Genomic DNA, 19,292 nt, shown 5'->3' with positions numbered 1-19,292 from the left:
GAGGCATCATGATTTTCCATAGTAACATAGACTTTCCCCCAAAACCATTGATCAAGATAAGTGCTTTTCAAGGAGGCCAGAGGACCATCCATCACTTGTTTCCCATGACAGCCAGGGGCGGGGAAGCAGTCCTTGAGGAGCGGTTCAGTGAAGACTTTGTTCAAGAGTTACTGTCTAACGGAGCTAGGCTGTGTCAAGAGGTCCTTCGGTCCCTAGTATGTAGGGCTGAAAATAAGACGTAATGTATAGGAAGGGGAAAGGAAGTTTATTTTTTAAAGTTTGTGTCTTTCAAAAGCTATACTTTATGATTCTAGTTTTATATTTGTGTAACTCTTTGGGATTTAGAAGTATAGATGGCATTTAGTCATGGCCGTGGTTTAAAACACACACTTTTTACCACCGCGTGCTCTCTCTGAGGCCAGTTATGTCCCTCACCTACCCGCTCTCACTTCTGAGCGCCACTAAACCCACCTTTGTAACTGACTAAAGATATAAGAGCATGGAAGGCGTGAGGGGAATCTGTAGGGAATGTAAAAATTAGTCAAGTCAAAGCTAAATGCACAGTATACTGGTGTGCGTAGAGATATTCAAAGAGAGGTTATCTCATATCAAACAAGCACCAAAACACCAGCATAAACAAGATTCTGTCAGAAAAACTGACTCCGACTGCCTACGAGTTATTTCTAGCTACACTTGCTGTGACATTGGTTGTGTGTCTTAACATGTCTTTGTGGCGCACCTCTCTCTTTTATAACTAGAGGTGATGCTGATCCAACCCCACTAGATTGAGGTAGATCATTGAATCTACTCTGAGAAAAGTAAAGAAATGATAAGATAAAATGCCCAGCTCCAGGTTTGTTCTTATTAATAAAACCTGTTAAGATTCATGCTACACTAGATTATAATGGAAATTAAAATTAGTTTATATGTTGTAAGTGTTCAGAACAGTCCTGACCTGGTAGTATATTCTCAATAAAATGGGTCCATGGTTTGTCCTGAAAGCCTTTGCAGAGGATGTAGGAAGAAACTGTGGACTTCCTGGAACATACTAACAGCTCAAGAAAAATCAGGGGAGCAGGAAAGTGTGAGACATGTTGGAGGAGTCGGGTTGTGGAGAATTTCCCAATAGAAAAAGCTGGGGAGACGAGTCGAGCAACAGAACATCTAAGGCAGTATATGGAGCGTGAGTCTGTGGCTCTGTTGAGTCTATTTTAAAAGAATAAACTTGAAGCCAGTATGACAGCACACACACACACACACACACACACACCAGGGCTTGAAAGGTGGAGACAGGAGGGTAAATAGTCCAGTCTTGTCTTTGTTCATGTAGGGAAGGTCCAGTCAGCCTGGACATGTGAGAGCCTATTCCCCTAAAACATCAACAGTAGTGATGACAATCAAAATATGAACCTTGCAGCAAAGGGTGTGTGTGTGTGTGTGTGTGTGTGTGTGTGTGTGTGTGTGTGTGTGTGTGTGTGTGTGTGTGTTGTGAAATGTACACCATGGAGCCCAGTCAGTACCTGAGTTGACTGGGCCAGGACAGAGACATTGCTTCATCATCAGGACAAACGTGGACCAGAATTTCAAAGCAGAGACTATTCTATGCCAGGGCCAAGATGCTCATGGCACACATACCCTTCTTTTGTAGAAAACATAACTTTATTGGATAGAATCTTATTTTCTTTTGTCACTTTCTGTTTTAAACTTTTACCTTCAAGCCACCTAGGAATACAATAGCCTCATAAACTAAAATTGATTAATTTTACTACTCTCTATTTTAAGAAAATGGAAAATTTAAACTTATTTTTATTACAAGAGTCCCTGTCTGGAAGTAAGTAGACCAAGAAAACAAGATAATTTTTATATTTTACAAGTTATACAAGTAGAAGGGAAAAGAGGAAGCACTATGCTATCATTGCTCAAGAAAAAGTGGGAGAATTGTTTCAACCTGAACTACTGAGAGGTGTGAGCACCTGTAATTGTCATTATGACTGTAATGTCACTTGTCAAGCCCACTGATGACAAACACTGGGCAGTGTGTTATATACGCTGGTGGTTTGAATAATAATGGCTGCAGAGGCTCATGTGTTTGAATTGTTAGTAATCAGGAATGGACACTACTTGGGAAGGATTAGGAGGTGTAGTCCTGTTGGAGTAGATGTGGCCTTGTTGGAGCAAGTGTGTCACTGGGGAAGGGTTTGAGGGGTCAAAAGATCAAACCAAACCCAGTGTCTTTCTTTTCTTGCTGCCTGTGGATCTGGATGTAGGACTCTCAGCTACTTTTCCAGCACCATGTGTGCCTGCAGGCCACCATGCTCCCAGCCATGATCATAATGGACTAAACATGATCTCTTTGGTCATCTGTGTAACCCAGTGAGTCAGGTAGGTCTGCTCTCTTCATTTAGCAGTAAGAGAAGTGAGCCTCAGAAAACTTATGTTATTTGCCCAAGTCAACAAGAAAGGGATTATTGGGAATGAAATAGGTTCAAAGAAAGATCTGAACCTAATGTGGTTATAGAGTCTGCAGACCTACCCCTCCTGTGCTGACAGCACCCCAAAACCTAAGCATCAAATCTTGTTCCTTCCCAGGCCGAGTTGCTGAAAACTAAGGTTCTCTGGATGTCAGTCATCAGAGTGTTTGTGTTCACTACACAGTCCTTTGCTGCTGTCTTACTCACGGGGTTTTATAGGCTTATATAAGTTCCTTCAGCCCAGACAAGCACTGGTAGAGAGTTCCACAGGACAAGCATGTGACTGATGAGACACGATTTCAAGATGGTGAGGGCCTGAGACCCTTGCTGTGTGTCTTGGGCTGGGTAAATTAACAGTGTCCCTTGCCGGAGCCTCCTCCACAAATTGAGTTCACGTTTGTCCCCGTTACCAGTCCATGACTGACCAGCTGCACTTCTTCCTGGGAACAATTGCAGAAATGCTCCACACATTGGCTTTTTCCTCCCATCCCTGTTTTCTCCTCTATCCATGTAGAGACACACACTTAATTTTCATTTTAAAAGTTATATCATTTATGTGTCTGCATAGGTGTGGGTGTCCACAGAAGCCAAAGACCATCAGGGTCTGTGGGGCTGGAGTCACAGACAGTTGTGAGATGTCCAATTAAGGTGCTAGGAATTGAACTCAGTCCCCTGGGAGATCATGGGTACTAGGAATTGAACTCGGTCCCCTGGGAGAAGAATGGGTACTAGGAATTGAAGTCGGTCCCCTGGGAGATCATGGGTACTAGGAATTGAACTCGGTCCCCTGGGAGGTCATGGGTACTAGGAATTGAACTGGGTCCTGGGGGAGAACAATGGGTACTAGGAATTGAACTGGGTCCTGGGAGAGAAGAGTGTGTGCTCTTATCTCTGAGTCATCTCCACTCCACCAGGATTTCACTTTCCAACAACCAAAACACAAAGATAGGCTCACAGCTCAAATGATGGATCACAGTTTCCAACGAAAGCAGTGATTTTCTGATTTGACTCTTTGAGATCTCTGCAGTATCTTTGGCCTTCAATGGACAGAAGCTTCATTAGTTTTGCTCCACAGCAGTCTGAGTGGCATCTGTCTGTAAAACAGAGCTCCTTTAGGGTTTTAATACAGTTTGGGGAAACGGCATCGGATGTGGAGGCATCTCTGTGCAGCCAACTGAAAGCCCTTCAGACCCTTCCCCTCTGTTCCTAGCAACAGATCTGCTCTTTACTGGGAATCCTGAGATTTGCACACAGTCCAGCATTGGTCTCATATCACCAAGCAAAGTGTCTGACTCAGGGTCACCTTGACACTGTCCTTTCTGTGACCTCCCTTTGGAATTTTACCTGCATGAACTGACTGGCAATCAGAATCTGTAGTTCTTCAACTGAATTTAAGATTCAGAAATCAGTCAGAACAACTTGGCTGTTCCTCCTCCATCAGACTCCCGCTGAATTCAGCCTTCATTTTCTTCACACCTATGATTGATAAGGGAGATCAAAATGTTCTCCTACTGCGTGGACTTTTACTATTTCTCTTCAAATTACTGGCTTTCTATGGCTGCCTTCTGCGATCACTGACACCTATACTATCATAATTATGATTACTCAAAACTTCTCTTTCTTGATGTTCCCCATTTGGAAGACAGAATGAGACTTGATGCTACTGGCTTTGGCTTCATTCTGGCACATTTACTGAAAAACACTTTAATTATAAGATCCAAGTATCTTGGTCAAACCCAAGCCAAAAGCATGCCTGTCATTGTTAATTCATATGGTTGCTGGGACAAAGAATGACAGTGGCCTCCAGCTTGACTGAGATGAGAAGCCCTATCAGATCATTGGGCCTATGGTTGGGAGGTGTCTGCCTCCGACCTATGGGATCCTGTGGGGTGCGTGGCAGGGTTTCCAGAAGTGTTCAAAGACACAGAGGGACCACAGCCCCCATAATTCCTGAGTACCTTTCCCATTCCTCTCAGGAGTCTGCACACCCAAAGGATTGGGTTTGCATTTTAGTAGCTTCAGCTATAAAGCAAGTGCAGAATGGAATTTTATTTCCTTGAACTTTTTAATTATTTGCCTTTAAGTTACTTTATCCTTTTTTTGTAAGCCAGGGTAGTATAGTAGAAACTGGCCATCTAGGAGGCTGGGGGATGGCTCAGAGGATAGAGAACATACTGAGGGTAAGCACTTCAAGCCCTGGGACCTGTACAAGTGCTGGCAGGGTGCGATAGCCAACCTTTGATACTTGTGCACAGGGGACTATGACAGGAGTCACAGGAGAGAGCTGATCAGAGAGACTAGATGACTTGCTGTACTCTGCGATCAAGCAAGAGACCTCGGCTCAGTATTTGGAGTGGAGAACCATCAAGAAGACACCAAACATCAACATATACTTCCACACATATGTACACACCTGTGACCCCTCCATACACTGGGAAACACACTCACACACAACCTATTCTTGCTGTGTGTATCATAAAGGACGCACATTCCCACCCTAGGGAGGTAGTAGAGCACATCTTATATAACTACTGTTTATTTTGCTTTCTAGGGACTCTGGATGCAGCTTGGTATATTATGCATACAGAAGTGCAGAAAATGTCATTTTCAACTATTTTGAACACAGACTTTCATCAGTTGTGGGGACCAGCAGTTTGGGTAACTGGGACCGAACAACCTCTTGCAGAATTGGAGAAAAGGGGGTTGGCACTTCCCAGAGGAGGGTCATCCCCACAGATCCTCCTCTGGAGTCAACAGACAGCTACTGGCATGGTATCCTATCTTCAGAATTGATCTCTCCAAAACTGGACCCAGTTGTAGACTATTGAGTTAGGTTATAAGGCATTGTGAGATTTTTAAATTTTTTGCGGTCAGTGTCTAGAAGGAGGGTTATGTGTTGTAATCGTGCTCCTAAATCCTTCTGGAGAGTGCCTCACTCGTTTCCCCTCTTGACGGTTTTCACATGCTACTCACCCTGGACCCCACTGTGGGTAGCTACAGGCCTGGAAAGGGGCAAGTTCATGAGACACTGTGAGACATGAGTGCAGCTTGGTTTACTTCTGTCCTCGACAACAGTTTACAGGTGAGAACTAAGCATGGAGCCACTAGCTCACCAGAGAACTGATGTTCCCTTAGCGTCCTCAGTGCCTGGGATGCCCTCAGATGGCACACGGTCCTGAGCATCCTCAGTGCCTGGGGTGCCCTCAGATGGCACACGGTCCTCAGTGCCTGGGATGCCCTCAGATGGCACACGGTCCTCAGTGCCTGGGATGCCCTCAGATGGCACACGGTCCTCAGCGCCTGGGATGCCCTCAGATGGCACATGGTCCTCAGCGCCTGGGATGCCCTCAGATGGCACACGGTCCTCAGCGCCTGGGATGCCCTCAGATGGCACACGGTCCTCAGCGCCTGGGATGCCCTCAGATGGCACATGGTCCTCAGTGCCTGGGATGCCCTCAGATGGCACATGGTCCTCAGCGCCTGGGATGCCCTCAGATGGCACACAGTCCTGAGCATCCTCAGTGCCTGGGATGCCCTCAGATGGCACACAGTCCTGAGCATCCTCAGTGCCTGGGATGCCCTCAGATGGCACACAGTCCTGAGCATCCTCAGCGCCTGGGATGCCCTCAGATGGCACACGGTCCTCAGCTCCTGGGATGCCCTCAGATGGCACATGGACCTCAGCGCCTGGGATGCCCTCAGATGGCACACGGTCCTGAGTGCCTGGGATGCCCTCAGATGGCACACGGTCCTCAGTGCCTGGGACGCCCTCAGATGGCACATGGTCCTCAGCGCCTGGGATGCCCTCAGATGGCACACAGTCCTGAGCATCCTCAGTGCCTGGGATGCCCTCAGATGGCACACAGTCCTGAGCATCCTCAGCGCCTGGGATGCCCTCAGATGGCACACAGTCCTGAGCATCCTCAGTACCTGGGATGCCCTCAGATGGCACACGGTCCTCAGCGCCTGGGATGCCCTCAGATGGCACACGGTCCTCAGCGCCTGGGATGCCCTCAGATGGCACACGGTCCTCAGCGCCTGGGATGCCCTCAGATGGCACATGGTCCTCAGCGCCTGGGATGCCCTCAGATGGCACACGGTCCTCAGCGCCTGGGATGCCCTCAGATGGCACACGGTCCTCAGCGCCTGGGATGCCCTCAGATGGCACATGGTCCTCAGCGCCTGGGATGCCCTCAGATGGCACACGGTCCTCAGCGCCTGGGATGCCCTCAGATGGCACACAGTCCTGAGCGTCCTCAGTGCCTGGGATGCCCTCAGATGGCACACGGTCCTTAGTGCCTGGGATGCCCTCAGATGGCACACGGTCCTCAGTGCCTGGGATGCCCTCAGATGGCACACGGTCCTCAGCGCCTGGGATGCCCTCAGATGGCACATGGTCCTCAGCGCCTGGGATGCCCTCAGATGGCACACGGTCCTCAGCGCCTGGGATGCCCTCAGATGGTACACGGTCCTCAGCGCCTGGGATGCCCTCAGATGGCACATGGTCCTCAGTGCCTGGGATGCCCTCAGATGGCACATGGTCCTCAGCGCCTGGGATGCCCTCAGATGGCACACAGTCCTGAGCATCCTCAGTGCCTGGGATGCCCTCAGATGGCACACAGTCCTGAGCATCCTCAGTGCCTGGGATGCCCTCAGATGGCACACAGTCCTGAGCATCCTCAGCGCCTGGGATGCCCTCAGATGGCACACGGTCCTCAGCTCCTGGGATGCCCTCAGATGGCACATGGACCTCAGCGCCTGGGATGCCCTCAGATGGCACACGGTCCTGAGTGCCTGGGATGCCCTCAGATGGCACACGGTCCTCAGTGCCTGGGACGCCCTCAGATGGCACATGGTCCTCAGCGCCTGGGATGCCCTCAGATGGCACACAGTCCTGAGCATCCTCAGTGCCTGGGATGCCCTCAGATGGCACACAGTCCTGAGCATCCTCAGCGCCTGGGATGCCCTCAGATGGCACACAGTCCTGAGCATCCTCAGTACCTGGGATGCCCTCAGATGGCACACGGTCCTCAGCGCCTGGGATGCCCTCAGATGGCACACGGTCCTCAGCGCCTGGGATGCCCTCAGATGGCACACGGTCCTCAGCGCCTGGGATGCCCTCAGATGGCACATGGTCCTCAGCGCCTGGGATGCCCTCAGATGGCACACGGTCCTCAGCGCCTGGGATGCCCTCAGATGGCACACGGTCCTCAGCGCCTGGGATGCCCTCAGATGGCACATGGTCCTCAGCGCCTGGGATGCCCTCAGATGGCACACGGTCCTCAGCGCCTGGGATGCCCTCAGATGGCACACAGTCCTGAGCGTCCTCAGTGCCTGGGATGCCCTCAGATGGCACACGGTCCTTAGTGCCTGGGATGCCCTCAGATGGCACACAGTCCTGAGCATCCTCAGTGCCTGGGATGCCCTCAGATGGCACACAGTCCTGAGCATCCTCAGCGCCTGGGATGCCCTCAGATGGCACACAGTCCTGAGCATCCTCAGTACCTGGGATGCCCTCAGATGGCACACGGTCCTCAGCGCCTGGGATGCCCTCAGATGGCACACGGTCCTCAGCGCCTGGGATGCCCTCAGATGGCACACGGTCCTCAGCGCCTGGGATGCCCTCAGATGGCACATGGTCCTCAGCGCCTGGGATGCCCTCAGATGGCACACGGTCCTCAGCGCCTGGGATGCCCTCAGATGGCACACGGTCCTCAGCGCCTGGGATGCCCTCAGATGGCACATGGTCCTCAGCGCCTGGGATGCCCTCAGATGGCACACGGTCCTCAGCGCCTGGGATGCCCTCAGATGGCACACAGTCCTGAGCGTCCTCAGTGCCTGGGATGCCCTCAGATGGCACACGGTCCTTAGTGCCTGGGATGCCCTCAGATGGCACGCGGTCCTCAGTGCCTGGGATGCCCTCAGATGGCACACGGTCCTCAGTGCCTGGGGTGCCCTCAGATGGCACACGGTCCTCAGTGCCTGGGGTGCCCTCAGATGGCACACGGTCCTCAGTGCCTGGGGTGCCCTCAGATGGCACACGGTCCTCAGTGCCTGGGATGCCCTCAGATGGCACATGGTCCTGAGTGCCTGGGGTGCCCTCAGATGGCACACGGTCCTCAGTGCCTGGGGTGCGCTCCGATGGCACAGACTGTTGACACATGGACCAGTATCAGGACTCTGGTCAAAAGCCTCATTGTTTGTTGTTCTCTGCCTCCCACCCTTGCTTTGCTCTGGAGAAGTGAACCAGTGAACACCACACAGACAACAGGGTACCTTCCAGCTGTCTTGTACACAGCTCACAAATTGGACCCAGAAAAGACAACCTTCGTGTCATTATCGGGACCCAAAACTCACTCTGGACTCTCTGTCCCTTCTAACTTGGAAGACTCTACTCATCAAACTTCAGATTTTAAAATGTTTTTGTTTGTGTGTGTGCACACATATGTGTGTATGAGTATTTTGCATACACACACACACACACCCTGTATATACAGTGCCCAATGGGTTGAAAGGAGAACATTGGATCCCCTCCCCCCATAAGTGGAGTACTAGAGTCATAGACACTTGTGAGCTGCCATGTAGCTTCCGGGAACTAAACACAGGTCCTCTGGAAGAACAGCAAGTGCTCTTAACTACTAAGCCATCTCTCCAGCCCCTCAAGAAATTCTCAAGGAAAGATCTTGTCATTTGTCTACTGTGTGCATCCTAAGCCTATGTAAGTATGAATCATGAGTCCCGATTCATCTTGAACACTCACTGTTGACTCGGAACCTAGAGAGTACGGAGCTGTGAGGTAGGTCTGTTAGTGAAAGACTTGCCATGTGGTCAGACATGAGGTCCTGTGTTCCAGCCCTAGAACACCCCTTTAAAGAGAGCTGGGCATGGTGACCCACGGTTAGATCTCAGGGCTGGAGAGGCAGAGGTCGGCAGATCTCCTCAAGTCAGTGATAGACGTTTCCTTGAAAAGAAATTAAAAATGGAAGGAAGGATGGGGGAGGGAGGAAGGGTTGGGTGATACAGTTGAGATAATCTGGCCTCCACATACATGCACATACCTGTGCACATGCATGCACATACCTATGCACATGCATGCACACACAGGGAATTCTCATCCACTGTGTATGTGTATAATAACAAAATGACACCACATGCTGTATCTTGATGGCCACTTTGATCTTCTTCCCTTTTAGATACAGAAAGTTCTGATATGCTATTTGATGTCTGCGATATCATATTGTATTGGTTATATCAAAACTTTTCTAGTCCTGTTCTACAGGACACCATGAAGTTCCTTATTAAATCAACTTCCACTATTTAAAGTGAAAACCATGCATAAACCTTCAGCTTTGTTTATAAATAGCAGTCTCCTGCAGCCTCCGCCACCCGCTGCCCTTCCAGACACAACCACTTCTCAGGTCTTTGACTTTGGTGTCTCAATTTTAGATTTTATCTATGAGATTTCTTGGATGGCATTTGAGAATTTATCTCTCTCATGCCTTTGCATACACCTCCCATCTCTCCAGTATAGCTTTATCACAGTTTTTTGGTAAAGCACATGGTCAGTGTTTAACTATATAAATATAGTTCACTGAAAAAATAAACAACAGGCTGTGGTTATCCTCATTTCTCTGAAGACCTTAAGGGTGAATTTATTTTTTTTTAATATACTGCATTCTTTTATATCAGATCTGGGTTCACAGACATACTGGGAGGTGGGAAGAGGCTGCTGGGCTGGGATTAATCCTGAGCATTGAAGAAAAAGAGAGAGGGGGAGGGGGGAGGGGGAGAGAGATCCCCCATATGCACTGTGATGGTTAGCTTTAACTATCAACTTGACACAATCTGAAATCCCCTGGGAAGAGAGTCTCAGTGAGGCACTTGGACTGTCTAGAGCAGTGGTTCTCAACCTTCCTAATGCTGCGACCCTTTAATGTAGTTCCTCATATTGTGGTGACCCCAGCATAACATTATTTTCATTACTACTTCATAACTGTGATTTGTTCTTGTTATGAGTGTAATATAAATATCCGTGCTTTCCTATGGTCTTAGGTAACCCCTGTGAGAGGGTTGTTCAACCCCCAAAGGCGTTGTGGCCCACTGGTCTAGAGCACATTGGCCTGTGGGCATGTCTGTGGGGTTTTATCTTGGTTGTATTGTTTGGTGGTGAAGAACCAGCCTGACTGTGGGTGGCAGGATTTCCTTGCTTTGGGTCCTCAGTTGTGCAAGTAGAGAGAAAGCAAGCTGAGCGATAAGTGCACATGTTTTCATTCTCTGTCTGCTCTTGACTGTGGTTGTGAGCGGCTGCTCAGGTTCCTGCCTTGACTTCCCTGCAATGATGGACTGTAACCTGGAATTCCGAGCCAAAGAAACTCTTTCTCCCCTAAAATTGCTTTTGTCAGGGTGTTTTATCACAGCAACAGAAGTGGGATTTGGGCACGTATATATCCACCTTATATCCACCCTTCTGTAAAATGGCTCTCTAGCTTGAGGCCTCGGTTACAGCCAATGAACCCACACTGACACCATTATTACATCAAGTCCAGAGAAGACATTAGTGTTCACACAACTCTAGTGAGGTTGTGCATTCTATGGGTTCAGGCAGACATCTTGGTATATGTCCCTCATTATGCCACCATGAGGCATAGTCTCACTGCTCTATAACCTTCTCTATAGTTATAGACTATAGTCTATAGTCCATGCTCATCCAGCCCTCCTGAAAAAGTGTTTGCAACCACAGATCAATAATGTCTCTGTAGTTTTGCCTTTTCTATAAAGTCATGTTGGAATTATGCACCATGAACCTTTTCAGCCTGGCTCCCTCCACTTCCACTGTGAGTTTTGAGTTCCCCCACGTTCTCCTTGGTGGTGAGTAATATTCCATGCCCTGGCTGGGGTCCACATTGTGCTCATCTGTCCGCTTGCTGAAGGCCACTCGTTTGTTTCAGGGTTGCTGCAGCTGTGGGTTCCATTCAGTTGTCCATGGCTGGAGCACTGTGTGGTCACTTTGCGTGGATCATAAGCCCCGCTGGCCCCCGGCCCACCAGTGTGTGCAGCTGTGAGTTCCATTGAGTTGTCCATGGCTGGAGCACTGTGTGGTCACTTTGCGTGGATCATAAGCCCCGCTGGCCCCAGCCCACCAGCGTGTGCAGCTCCTGTTGGGCTGTCAGTCATTCTCACCATCCCTGTGCAGTGGTGCCTCGTGGGGCTTTCATTTCCACTTCCCCAGGGATTGACTGTGAGTGCTTTTCATATGCTTATACACCATCTGGGTAACTGCTTTGTTGTGCATTTCCAGTGAACTCCTTTGCCCATTTTAAATGTTTATTCCTTTCCTCATTATTGAATTTTAAAAGTTCTTTGAATACTTTAGATAATAGTCTTTGATCGGGTGTCTCTAAAAAAACTTGTGTTGTTAAGGTATGATTGACATGCATGGATAAACCTTTTGTAAATATTGTCTTACAGTCTCTGGCTTATCCCCCCTTGTTTCCTTTTTTGGTGACATCTATGGTAGAACAGCAGTTTTTCTTTTAATACTTATTAACCAGATAAGGGCCACAGCTTTGGTGTGGCAGGGCCATCCCGAATCATCTGGACTTTTCTCTTAACTTCTCAGACTTTTGTTATTTTCAGTTTAGATTTAAATCGGTGGTCCATGTTGAGTTAATTTGGGGAAAGACCTTTTCGGTTTAGTTTTTATGTGAATGTCCACTTGCTCCAGCGATGTTTGCTGCCAAGACCCTTCTTGTTCCACTGTAGCGCTGGGGTTTTCTCGCAGATCGGCGGACTGTATTTATCTGTCTCTGAGCTTCTGTTCTGTTCCACTGATGTCTTCATCGTCCCTTCATCAGGGTCAGAAGTAAGGAAATGGCTGTGGGTTCTGTCAGCTCAGTAGCTGAATTGGCTTCCTGGGTTTTTGACTCTGCAGTTGATGTTGGACTCAGTGCTGGGGATGCAGCTCAGTGATGGAGCACTTGTCTGTAACATATATAAGGCTTTGGGTTTGGTCTCCATCACTGGAAATTAATTAATTATAAATCCATTTGTTAATCTCTATGAAATAGGGATCACATGGGTGAAGGGACTAAGCACAGGACTGACTGAGTTCTTTCTCTCTTGTCAGAGTTCTGTGGTTTTCCTCTGACAGCTTGTTAACGATGTGTTGATGTCTCCACAGTCTCCAGCATTTGAACACTACTTGGTCCCCAGTTGGCGGAACTGTTGGGAAGGTTTAGGAGGTGTGGCCTTGTGGGAGGAGCTGTGTGGCGGCAGATGTGCTGTGAGAGTGTAAAGCCTGGGGTCATTTCAAGTCTGCTCTGTTTGTGCCGCTGTTCAAGCTGCAAGCATCCAGCTTCCCGCTCCTGCTGCCAGGCCTTAATTCCCATTGTCATGGGCTCTCACCCTCTGGAACCCTAAGCCCACGTAAACTCTTCCGTCTATAAGTTGCCTTGGTTATGGTACTTTATCACAACAATTAGAAAGTAACCGGCAAGACACCAATCTGTTAGATTTATGCTTAAGGATTCCCTTTCCTGGGTTGTAACAGCAAACATTTAAGAAAGCTGTAGTGTATTTTTTATTTTAAATTCAATTTGCTTCTGGGGTAGAGAAATGGCAGGTTTGGGTACACTGACTCTATCCTGAACCATTGCTGTAACCTTTTGTTAATTCCCAGATTTTTTTTTTTAATCAATTCAGTTTTCTACATAGACAATCATGGCCTCTGTGAACAAAGGCAATTCTCATTTTTTCTTGCTTCTTATTTTCATGCATATGTGGTGTGTGCATGTGTGTATATGCAGGTTTGCATGCATGTGGACACCTGTGTGTGGGTGCCTATGCACACACATGCACATGTGGAGGCTTGAGGTTGACATCCAGAATCATCTTCCATTAATTTTCCAACTTATTCATGGGGGGAAGGGTTCTTCTAGTCAAACTCAGATCTCACTGATGACAGCTTGCTCTGGAGATGGCTTTCAGGGCTGGACTCACAGGCAGGCTGCCACGCCCACCCAGCATTTACATGGGTTCTGGAGATCCTAACTCTGGTAAAGTCTCTATACTGAGCAATCTCCTCACTCCAGTTCTGTTCTCTCCTCTTCGATCTTTATACCTTTATTTTCTTGAGCTATCAGGTAGGAATTCCAGCTTGGTATTAAACAGCAGACAGTAAACAGCCTTGCCTTGTTATTGATCGCAGCTGGAAAGCTGTTTTCTCACCATTAAGTTTGATTCTAGCTTTGCTTTCTTTGTGTGGATTCTCTGTATCACACTGAGGAAGTTCCCTGCTATTTGTAGTTTGTTGAGGGTTCAGCTTTACCTGAGTCGTTTTCTCAATAGTCCATCAACATGACAGGCTTTCCAGCGTCTTCCCCTCACATTCAAGTGTGGCAGACTTACCTGGCCACGTGGGTCCTTCATCTTGAGACATTCTCATCACCTGCTTGTTTGGGGTTTTAACTCATGGGGTCTTGTCTTCCTTTTTCTTGGTTTCCACACATTCTGTCAGGCGACATCATCCAGAAGAGGTCTAAAACTCAGTAAGCAAGAAGGTTAAGGTTTTGAGGTTTTGTCTGGAAAAAAAAAATCTCCACACTTTACCTTCATAAGAATGGTTTGCCACAAGAACTGGGGATGTAGCTCCATGGGTAGAGTGCTTGCCTTTCATGCTCAAAGGGCCATAAAACTGGGCATAGTGGCACACACCTCCTAGAATGTGGAGACAGGAGGACATCCTTGGCTACGTAGTGAATTTAAGGTCAGCCTGGGCTACATGAGATCCTATCTGAATTTTTTAAAAATTATTTTCAAAAGAATGGTTCACTATAGAGTGTAAATGAAAAACTATTTGCCACAGAATTCTGTCAATGTTTATTGTTTTCTAGTAGTATGATTTGATATAATTCTTTGTTGCTTTGTATCTGACATGCTATTTTTTTTCTTTTTGAGTCTTTGGAAACTGGGAAATTTATGTCTTCTCAAGAGTGTCTTTTTAATTTATTGTAGCAGGCTTCGTTGAGTGGTCTGAATGTAGAAACTCCAACTCGTTTGTAAGTCTAGAGAAGTTTACGTGAATGGCTTCTCAAATAACTTCCTTCCTGACCACCCTCCATTTTCTTCTGGAATGTTTGTTGAGTCTCTGTGGTTTTATTCTATATTGATTTCTTCTATACATTTCTGTTCTTTCTTCTCTTTCCCTTATTGTCCTATTTTCTGGTGATTTACCTAAATGTATCTTGTAGTTACTACATTCCTACCATTCAGCTGCTAATGTTTTCAAGGGTCCTTTTGTAGCATCCTCTGCTACTGGTTCACAGCGGTCTATCCCACTTGTGGTGGTGTCTCTTGTACACATTATGTGTCTCCTGTACACATTATGTGTCTCCTGTACACTTTATGCACATAGATCATTATTTGTGCTTTTCTTGTTTTGCGTGTATTCTGATTTGGTGTCTTCTGATGTTGTTCATATTTAGGAATAAAACCAAAGCTGACTCAGTTGTGTGCCTTGGGGATGGGGCTCACTGCTTCTGGGTTTTGCTGGCTCAGCTGTTTCAGAGAACTCATGATTTACTCTCCCTAGAACTTACTCTAGGGAGACATTGGATTTCCTCAGACAGTCCCTGGGCTCTTACTGGGGGGCTAACCCTTGATGGTAAGAGCAAAGGACTTGCTGGCCAGTTGCAGACGTGAGGGCTGCAAACTGTCCCCTCCATTTGTTGCTCTTGTGCTCACTGTTCCCTCGGCTTCCACCCTGCTTGAAGAGCCCTGCCCCTCCTGTCTCTTGGGAAGGAGTGCACCTGTAGGGCTATTCCAGCAGGACCAGCTTTGAGGCCCCACCCCCTTTCTGCCCAGCATTTTGTGTTGCCTTTTAGGGTAACTTAGCCTTTTGTCTGGTTATTGCTACACCATAAGAGAAACCCCCAAATTTCCCAAGTCTCATTGTCCTGGCCTGTGACATTCCGGCATGCAGAGGAGCCCTGTAAGTGTGGAGTGAAATGCTCATGAACTCTGTTATTTGTCCCAGCCTGTGATGTCCCAGCAGGCACAGAAGCCCTGTGAGTGTGGAGTGAAATGCTCATTACTTCTCTGGGACAGCCTGAAGCACACTGCTCTCCAGTCTGTGGTTTTGCGTGGGACATTTGTACTTCTCTCCCTGTGTGCCCAGTGCCACGGGTCCCCATGCTCTTCCGCAGTGTATGCCCCACATCCATGTCTAGTTAGTTACTTTGCCTCTAGGCAGAGGAAACTGGACTTGTCTCTGAGGAGTCTGAAGTCTAAGAGGAAATATTTTAAGCTGTGTATAATCGCATGACCTTACATCTTGCTTCATAATTTGTCTGTTTTAATAATCTTTCCATCTCTTATCATGGCAGTTCAAGATAACATACTTTATTTTTTTTCCCTGAGACTTCAAGATGTCCCAGCAAGTTTGTGAATATGCCTGTGGGGTCATGTACTCTGCTTACATAACCCAAAGGTTAATGTCTGAGAGGTTTGGCTCCTGCTTTTAAACTTGGGTCCAGAATGGTCTTGCAAATTAAAAGTGCCTTTGGGCAATAAGGTATCATGGCTGAAAATACAGAGGAGTATGGGCAGAGAATGCAGGCGATTGTGGCTGGGGAGAGGAGGAGTCAACACAGGTATGAAAATGCTCACTTCCTACTCTTGTACAGAACAGGAATCGGGAGGCAGTGGGTAAGAGACGATGCTCCTCTCCATAACACCGTGGAGCAGAAAACACAGGTGTGGCCACTCAGACCTCAGTTCCGACATCTGTAATACACCAATGTCAATCCCGCCTTCTGTGGCCTCGCTGTAAGGAGCAGGGTTCCAGGTTCATCACCAGGACAACTGTCCATTGCTCTCATACTTTGGCACTGTGGGAAAGGCTGAGTTCTTTGTTCTTCCTCTTTCTCATTCTCTATGTTCTTGCTTAGCAAAGAGTTTGGAATATGTCTCTAGAGCACTTTCAAACATGCTGCTACCCATGTGCTTTCCTCAGATCCGTGTGGAATGGCAGGAGCTGCCATCTTGTGTGTGTCTATGTGTGCATACCCTTGTGTGCAAAAATATAAATGACACATAGTGTGCCACTTCAGAATGTGCTATTTGCTGCTCTGTAGTACATTTACAGGAATGGGGAAGACTTTACTGTCATCTGATTTCAGAGTATTTTTTATCACCCAAAAGATTATGCCACACCCATTAAATGACAATTCCCCAATTTATCTTCCCTTAAGGCCCTTTCATAGTCCACTTTCTGTCTCCACATATTGGTCTGTTGTGAATATTTCAGATAAGTGAACTTATGCAGTGTGTGAACTTTTTGTTCTCATTTCTCACAGCATGCTGTTTTCAAAACTGAGGCATGTTTGTGCACACATCAGTACTTCGTTCCTTTTCACAGCCGGGTAGTACTCCACTGTATAGATATACCACAGTCTCTTCGTGCATCAGTTGCATGGTGTTTGAGGTGTTTCTTGTTTGGGGCTGTTGTGAAGGGTGCTGCTATAAGCACCCTTCTCCTTCATGCTGGAACAGCTGCGTTCAGTTCATCTGTCTGTACATCCAGGAGCAGGAACAGTGGGTCCTCTTAATTCTCTGTGTGATCGACTGAGAAAGCACCAGTCTGTTTCCTACCATGATTTAAAACATTTTAGACTCCTACCAGCAAGGTGTAGAGGTTGCATTTTCCCACATCCTTGCACCATATGGTATTTTTCAGTTTTGCTGATTTTTAACAGCTACCTTATACAGGATCTCACTGTGGTTTTCTTCCTCCTTCCCTTAATTACTAGTGATAGCAGGGTTTGCTTTTTCATCCAGTTATTTACCAGTTACATGTCTTCTGTGGAGAAGGTGTCAGGTCATTTGCTCATTTTAATATTTGGTTAGTTGTGCCATAGGTGGCTGCTTTGTTAGAATCCATGCAACCTGGAGAGTCCCAAGGGCAGGCTTTGCTGGGTTCTCTGCTCACAGAGGCCCTTCCTCATTTCATTCCCTTTGATCATCGGTCCTCTGGCTTCACACGTCAGGAGACAAGGCAGCCTTTGAGTCAGCGCAGAGCTGAGCCTCGTTATTGCATCTGAGAATCCACTTCTCCATGGGTTTCTAGAAGTCAGCGGTGCCATCAAAGACCATTGCCGACCGGCCCTGACTTCATTATTCCCCATTTGCATCAGCAATTGCTTTAAGCAGGGAGGGGATTATAAGCCAAACTGGCAGCCGGTTATCTATCATTTATTTGATTTAATGCATAGAAATGGATGTCTTTTAAAGAGCCTTTGCTTTTCTCCTCCACATCCCCTTCCAAAAGCATTCTCAATGGAAACATTTAGTTGATAATGGGGATGGATCTTTTCATGGCCGATGGCTAGGTGGAGAGCTTGGGATGTCTGCATTTGTTCAAACCTTTTGAGTAAGCGTGTAGGAGGGAAATGGTGGAGGGCATGCGGTGGCTGAGTTAGGCTTCTCTAGACTGTAGGAGAGGTGTGTGGGGATAATATTTGTGATAGTCTTATTTTATTAATGAAAGTCCATAGTATGAAAAATGTCTGACATGGGAGAACTGGAGGCAGAAATCCTGGGAGTTGAGATCAGGCATCATTTAATCTAACTCTGCTTTATTCTCTTCAGCAGAAAATGGTTCTTTACGGTGCCCCACATCTAAGAGCAGTTCATAACCTCTAACGAGTCCTCTCCCTAGTCAGAACCCATGGTGATGGGCATCAGTTATCCTTTGTATCTTGGTACAACTTTAATAAGCTGTGCTTCAGATTGAAGTAGTTTTTCCCTTCGTGCTTGCCCTTGGCAGACTTGGGAACTCTGCAGGCCTCCCCCCCCCCTTGTATTATATTTCATCTCTAATTAATCATGCCCTCGAGCCTCAAAAACATCACAATATTTAAGAACACAATTAAGCATTTCCAAAGTCAGCATTGATACTTCAGAGAAGACTGTTCAGAACACAGGAACTTCATGCTGGGCTCTGAACACTGCTTTCTTCTCTGAAGATCCCAAGCTGAGGTTTCCATCTCCACGGGGACATCAGCAGGGCATGTGCGTGGAGCTCGGGGTGACTAGCCTCAAAGAGGCTTGTAATCTTGGGTGCGAGTTTACAAGAGAGTGCTTGCTACCAACTCAGCAGGTGAGGGCAGAACTGCATCCTGGGAGCCCTCCTACACACACACCTGTTTTACCTCGGCACCCTGTGCACACCTCTGCAGCAGCTGTGCCTTCAATACAGGGACCTCTCCATAGCTGTCTGTATCCCCCAGAGTGCAGCTTCTATGAGCCCCAGTGTCTTCAAGACACAACACAGGGCAGAGCCCCGACATCTGTGGAGTGGGGAGAGGGAAAGAATGCCAGTGTGTTTGGAGAAATGACAGGCTCTTACTGTGAAGGGGTCCAACCTCAGAGGAATGACCTCATTGCTCATCCAGACTTCATCGAGTTCCCAGTGTCCCTCAGACTAACTTGCACTTATCTTCCTACAGTTGGCTCTCACATGTGAGCTAAGCAGAAGCAGACCTTTTAAAGCTATGGGAGCCTACCCATTAGTGGGCCTTGAAACTCATTTAGTGTGTGGCAATCAGAATATTTTTCCCTTAAAAGGAAGCTCGGGAAAGAATGCAGCTTTCAGCGGGCACATAGGAAGACACAGTGTTTGTTTCAGATGGATAATTAAATAGAGGTCTGTGTGCCACTGACTGAATACCCACCCATTAAGGCATGTTCAAGTGAGCCATCTCCCAGCCTCAGTGGCACAGTGGGGTGTTCACTTAAGGATGTGCATTTGAAAATGTCTGACCA

The 19,292-nt window shown here is 47.5% G+C and overlaps 1 protein-coding gene across 4 annotated transcripts in view; it reads left to right on the top strand.

Moving 5' to 3' along the window:
• St6galnac3 (ST6 N-acetylgalactosaminide alpha-2,6-sialyltransferase 3) overlaps positions 1-19,292 on the top strand; it is a 537,327-nt gene that overhangs the window by 343,771 nt on the left and 174,264 nt on the right. The window lies entirely within an intron of this gene.

The sequence above is a fragment of the Peromyscus maniculatus genome, chromosome 6 (assembly GCF_049852395.1).
Source record: "Peromyscus maniculatus bairdii isolate BWxNUB_F1_BW_parent chromosome 6, HU_Pman_BW_mat_3.1, whole genome shotgun sequence".
NCBI lineage: Eukaryota > Metazoa > Chordata > Mammalia > Rodentia > Cricetidae > Peromyscus > Peromyscus maniculatus.
This window is presented reverse-complemented; position numbering and strand designations above follow the sequence as displayed.